The sequence below is a fragment of the Podarcis filfolensis genome (genome assembly GCF_964270895.1).
Source record: "Podarcis filfolensis genome assembly, chromosome: 15".
NCBI lineage: Eukaryota > Metazoa > Chordata > Lepidosauria > Squamata > Lacertidae > Podarcis > Podarcis filfolensis.
In genome coordinates, this window is record NC_139618.1 from 17693633 (window position 1) to 17700796 (window position 7164).

Below are 7164 nucleotides of genomic sequence, written 5' to 3' on the forward strand. Positions count from 1 at the left end.
CCAGTCTTCCCTCTCACCACCACAACATGGTAGTCTAGACTATAAGTGAGTGTGGTTAAAGTAACAGAAGCAAAGAGCAGGAGGAACTAAAATCATCCATGTTGGAAGAAGTACAAGGTGTATATAAAAGTGTACTTGTTGAACAAGGAACAGGTTTAGTAACATAAACGAGTGTCTGTGGCTATTGATTTATATAATGATATTTAGTTAGATTCTGGCAAGCAAAATCTTTCTAGTTTCCCTCATAGGAAATTTTTATAGCTTCATTTGTGTAAGTCCCAATGCCTTTTCTAGTTTCCATCCCAAATGTACCAATGCACAACTTTCCTGATACATCTGCTCTTGTGTCCAGTTTGTACCAGTTCCAAATGTAGTTTCCCTTGGTGTGGGAGAAGATTGTAAATCTAAAAGTGTACATAAAGGTAAAGGTAAAGGGACCCCTGACCATTAGGTCCAGTTGTGGCCGACTCTGGGGTTGCGGCGCTCATCTCGCTTTATTGGCCAAGGGAGCCAGCGTACAGCTTCCAGGTCATGTGGCCAGCATGACTAAACCACTTCTGGCAAACCAGAGCAGCACATGGAAATGCCGTTTACCTTCCCGCCGGAGCTGTACCTATTTATCTACTTGCACTTTGACGTGCTTTCGAACTGCTAGGTTGGCAGGAGCAAGGACCGAGCAAAGGGAGCTCACGTCGTTGCGGGGATTCAAACCGCCGACCTTCTAATCTGCAAGTCCTAGGCTCTGTGGTTTAACCCACAGCGCCACCCGCATCCCTAAGAAAAGTGTACATATAGAGCAGTAAATCCCATTGAAATTTAAGTCACTAGGATTTAGGTCAATGTGATCCCCTTGTGTGCTTTCCTTTGTTGAAAGAAGTTCATGTCTTTATTCAGTGTTATTTTCCTAGAAAAAGAGGGGCCGGAACTCACCATGAATGCCTCCCTTGTTCTTTTATAAAGGCAATAGCACCCACCTGAGAGGTATAGGAACTGAGTTCCTACTGGAAAAAAGCCCTGTCTTTATTTATTTAGGGCATTTGTCCCCCACAGTTCAATCCTAAAGGCTTACAGAATGGTTTTGTATAATCAGTTAAAGCAAGACAGTCTTTACCTACAGATTTACAATCTAAAAGACAGTTTGGAATAGGGGTACGATTTACCCTTCCCTTCCCATTTCCCCTTTTTGAGACTTACCTCAACCTAGGTTGCCTTTGGCTGAGCTGGCTGAGCTAGGATGTAGCACTTAAGCTAGTGCAGTCCCACCTGAATCCAGGCTCAGCTTGTTCCAACCTCCTCTCACCCTGGTGGTTCTTGGTTTTGGATTGCACCCTAAGATAGCTACAAGCTGGTCTTGTTTTAAATTAAATATTCAGAAATTTTGCTTAGCTTCCGCATGTCCAGTCTACTGAGAAGATGATGTCACGGCCGGCTTGACAACCCACGTGTTATGCCTCTGCTACCAAGCCAGATCATCACTTAGAAAGTACTGGTCTCTAGTTCATTTTTTGCTATGAATGCCAAGAGAGATTTATTAAAGAGCCAACTCTTCAAAAATTCAATTTCTGTAAAAATCTTAACCAAATAAAAGAGGCATAGGAGTAAAAATGTGGAGAATTCATGTGCTAGCCTGCCTAAGGATGTTTACCCATAAAAAATTCCACTGAGTTCAGTAGGATTTATGCCTAGTATTTTATGGTCAGGATTGTAGCCTTAATTTATTCTTTAAAGTTCAATTTATTCTTTAAAGCTATGTGTTCATGACAGCTTATGCAATCAATAAAAATAATAAAACTAATACTAATTTTACAGCAGATTAAATTACTGCAGCAAAAATACTAAAAGCTGAAGTCAAACAGTCAAAAGCCAAGTTAGCAACCCCAAAATCATCTCTTTAAGATAGCCCTATGGTCCAGTAGTGGAGAACCTCCTAGCAGATCTCTGAATTTGGCCTGCAAGGCCATTCTGGACCAACAACACCCACCTGTCTAACATCTAACATCATATGGAATCAGATCAAGGTTAGTTATTTTCAGTCTAAGCACTAAGATAAGTATCTTTTTATCTATACTCTACATGCTAAGCACCATAGTGCTAAGATCAAATATAAGCTCCCTAATTTTGGTGCCAAAGCTGTGAAGGTGCTGCTGTTTACTGCACATGTTCCAGCTTCCCATAATGAAGGAATATATAGCAGAACTATAATAGGTTTTTGAGGGAGGGAGTTCATATGGGAACAGGTGGTCTCCAAGGTATGTTGGTCCTAGGCCATAAAGGTCAAAGCCAGCATCTTCCCCATTTCAAATCTGCCTCTCCTAGATGGGAGATGTTTTAGTTTTAAGGGACATGTTCCACTCCTCCAGGAAGCTGTTTCTGTATGCACATGTGTGTTAGGCCGGCAGCTGGATTAACTCAGCCCATGGTGACAGCTCTTTGAATGATGCCAAGTCAATTTCACTGGCCCATTGATTCAGTGCCGTTGCGAAGGATCTGCCAGTTCTGTGAACTGCCCCACTCATTTCTGTTACATTTCTCAACTTGCATTCCCAGTTCTGTTTTCTCATCCAGTACTGTTTCATTTGCTGAGATTTTGGCAGCTGCTTTGGAGTGAAGTCAATAGTTGACTATGTACGTGGATTCCATTCTGCACAGATTCGACAGAAAGAGGCAGTTGACATTGCAGTGTTTGTTCTATGTAGTCATTTATGTGTCCTGTTTCCTCGTAGACAGATGTACCTAAAGCTCCTTTAGTGAGAGCCAATTCACATGACTGGTGTATGAGAACATCCACTTTGTAACAGGGATCCATGGTTGCTTTGACTTAGAAAAAAATCACTGGGTAGATTGGAGAACAGCGTAGCAGAGTAATCAAGCAACCACTTCAGCTGGAACATAAGATAATTCTTATTGTCAAGTGAGGATAAAAACAGATGCAAGATTTTAAAAGCAGCCACAACAGGTTCTGTGTCAGCTGCATGATCCTCTTTTGCAACATGAATTCATGTAGATAACAGGGTGGGGGTTATATTGAGATGGGGCTTCTAGTGCTCAGGCTCTGATGCTTGTCTCCTGCACAGCTGTTGCTCTCTTTCCACCATAAGTTTGGAAGACTGAGTTCCATATCTACCAAATTTTGTGTGGTTCTAGCTTTAGAGCTTGCTCCCTAGCCCTCTTGGTATGAAGACACTGCTTAAGCTCCTGCTCTCTTTCCTTGGTTGCTGCCTTGGATCTTGACCACTCCTGTCTGAGTGGGATGATACTCCTGATCTTTGTGATGCTCCGTTGTTGCCACGGAACTCAACCCTTACCTGTTTTTTGACTATGCATCTTTTACTGGCCCACTTGGGTTGACAGCCAGTTCTCTCCTTCCCAAGTCCTGGAACCCAGCTGCCTGGCTCTGACCCTTGCTGAAGCCTGGTAATTCCAGATATATATTTCAAGTTAAACATCAGATCAGCTGTCAGACCCGCCGTTTCCCTAAAGGTTGGTGCCAAGGGTTGGCATGAGTGGCATCTGCAAGAGGGCCTACATCAAAGCAGGGCCCCCACTAGAAATAACTCCCATGGACCTGTTACATTCACCAGATGGACTATCTGTTACAATAATTTTAGAGCAACTGAAATGTATCAAGGGCTTTGAGCCTAGGACTTGCCGATGAGAAGGTCAGCGGTTCGAATCCCTGCGACGGGGTGAGCTCCCGTTGCTCGGTCCCTGCTCCTGCCAACCTAGCAGTTCGAAAGCACGTCAAAGTGCAAGTAGATAAATAGGTACCGCTCCGGCGGGAAGGTAAACGGCGCTTCCATGCGCTTCTCTGGTTCGCCAGAAGCGGTTTAGTCATGCTGGCCACATGACCCGGAAGCTGTATGCTGGCTCCCTCGGGCAATAAAGCGAGATGAGCACCGCAACCCCAGAGTCGGCCACGACTGGACCTAATGGTCAGGTGTCCCTTTGCCTTTACCTTTACTCGCTGGTACAGAGTACTGGTCCCCTTTTCTTTTTTTGCTGCCCATGGCAGCCATTTTGTGCTGGCACCCACAGCACTTTCTATTGAGATGTGAGTGCTAGCACATATACATACACACACACCAAAAAGCACTGGATATATCTATTCAGTTATATGGCCAACATTCACTCCCCCGTCACAATTGTAAACTTCAAAAAACAACCACCACCGCATTGGGCAAAACTTCCATTGTGTTTTTGAACTCTTGTAAACTCGCCAACGGTCACCCTCCACAGGTAACATTTCTCTAATTGAAACACTGTCGGCAAGCAAATTTGCAAAAAAGTTTTTCACATTTTGCCTGGATTGAAAATTGTACATTTGAACACAGCTGTTGTGTTAGCAATTCCCCCTGCCCCAATCATCCATGCTGCTGTAATATGTAATCTCTGTCTTCAGCCTACACTAACCCAGAGTTTGGTCGGAAAATCTAACATTTGCATTTCTCCTGTCTGCATCCCATCCTTTTGCATGGTTTCTTCTGTTAAGGCAGATTGGAACGATGTGGATGCAAAGAATTTACATCCTCCTTACTATACTTTTGATCTGTCCTATGAAAAGCTATGAGGTTTTTGTTGGGTTTTTTATTTTAATCTTTTCAGTTTTATCTCTTGTTCTTCGTGACACTTGAATGGCACACCTGTTCCCCAAATCCTGGCTGAAGTCTCTGCTTGCCTCATTAGGTTGCTCACATACAATAGATCATTTTTGGTTTGAAACTTAGGAAAGAAAATGGCTAATGAGGCGTACTCCATGGTGCTCTTTTCTCTGCGTATTATACATCACTGTGTGGTACTTGAAGGGAAGAGTTGTATAACCCTTGCCCAGTAATTGCAAGAAAACACTGCAGCTGCACTGCATATGTTCCAGCTGAGCTTGTCATCTTTGCATCCAAGAGCTTTTAATTGTGAGGCCCCTTGATGTAAGCCTCCCCTTATTCCCTCTTAAAACCCATCACAGTGGAAGGTGGCATCTAGAATTAATATCCTCTGAATGCTTCAAATAAAGATTCCTTAGCAAGCTAGCCTGAACTGGCATAATAACAATTGATAGAGCTTGGAGCGGCTGTGTTTCTTTATGCCAGCTGGGATTTTGAGTTCCTGTTTCCTTAGATACAGGATCATCTTTTATCATTCCAGCAAGGATCTATTATGCAAACTGTGGGCATCATCCAGCCAAAGCGAAGGATTTTTAAGTTCCATTGATTGGAAATAGAGTTTTGAGCATGTGCAGATCTAGAAAAATACCTGTTGTTTCAATGCTTGTATATAAAAGGTTGTACATTGCAATGATCCCTAGGGGTACATTCTATATACACTTTGTCAGCTTGTGGGCAACAGTGAAAGCCAGGTTAAACTTATCTTCTGCCTTGGTGATCCCACATTTGAAAATTGTCAATTCATTTGCACATTCCCTTTCTGAGTTCTATTTCTTGGTCACACTGGAGTGTGACAGTGTATTGGAAACATATAGACTTGCAGAATGCTTATTATTTTAACTGAGACTTCCCATGAAAATGCCACTGCTGCCGAGGTTTTCAGCTGCACGCTTTCCTCTGTTTAGTTGGAAAGTCCTTATCATGCTCCCTCTCAGAGCCTTTATCGCAAGTTGTTGCTCTCAAAAGTCTCAGTTGCAAGAACATTTGTTGGCTGCATCTTTGAAGCCATTGCCCGGAGCTCACCATTGCTTATCGGAACTGTTTTGTATCACTCTTCACAGCTTGTAGCACTTGACGATGGCTTCCTGTGAAACACTCTAAGCTTTGCCTTGCGATGGAATGCTTTGTGTTATCACAACTCCAGGAAATAACCCCTCCATATTTTATTTTAAAACCCTCACAGCATAGGGAATCATTCAATTAATGGTTCCCATCAAAGCAGTCCACCAGCCCTGAACTGGGGAAATCTGGATGCAAAATCTTGAGCTTCCTGTCTGCACAAGGTGGACACCCATTTGTATCTTCTGGCTCCACAATAGCCCTTGTGGCACAATTGCTTTTCTGATATCACCATGGAGGAGATGACTAATATTCTCATGATAATTGTTGACAACCTAGATCTGTGATTGATTGACCCCATCCATTCTCATCATTCCGCTCCCCACCCAGGCTGTTTCCTTTCATGGCAGTTTTAGTTCTTCCTGCCATCAAGACTGGGATTTATTTTTGACTTGAGCATGAAGAGCCTTCATTCTTTAAAGCAGACGCCCAGGGACAATGACAGGAACCATCCCTTTGCCAGAAAGTCATTTTCCTTATCTTTGTCTCTGCTCCTGCTGTGTCTTCTTTCCTTCCAAAGTATGTGAAATATACTCAGTCGCAAAGTGATTTCATGCTCTTTATTCAGCTCATAGTGGTGAGGAGGAATGAATGAAAGTCCCCTCAAGGTATCTGCTTTATATACATTATTTACACAATGATTATGACATTATTAACACATGATTGGCTAATTCCGGAATTCTACTGTAAGCCAATCAGGTTGTGGATTCACTTCTATCTGGAGCATGATTGGGTGGTTCCTGCCAACCAATCATACTGCTGCATTGTTCTAGGACCAATCAGACTGCTGCATTCTGAATCCTATTGTTCTAGGACCAATCAGACTGCTGCCTTTTGGATCCTATTGTTCTAGGACCAATCAGACTGCTGCAGTTTGGATCCTATTCAACTCAGTACATAACAGTATGTTTCCCCCCAAAATGTCCAGAGTAAGGGAACTTGTTCTGCATCAACTTCTCTGCCAAGCAGAACTTGCATATCTGCATTGGAAACATTGTGTGCTGCAGAGAGTTCTGGGACATGCCCTAGGATGTACATCCAAACTGTACATCCCCCTGCATAGCTCATAGTGGTATATATCAGCTGTGCTGTGGCACAGAAGAGGGGGGAAATGTAACACAGGGATGTTGCAAACTAGCCAACTCTTCATTATTTTAAAGGGTGCTTTCAGACATCGGGAATACTGCATTAGTTTTCCTGATTATATTGCTAGCACTTTTGTCCCGTTTTTAATGTTCCTTTCACACTGCAGTACGTGTTGCATTGTGGAATTGTGGCTTTTTGACTGCTATACAGGCATGTTGTGCTAAATTTCATTCACACCAGGGGGCATGGTATGGCACAACAATGAATGTCATTGGACATCGCTGCTCCCCCTGTCTTTCTG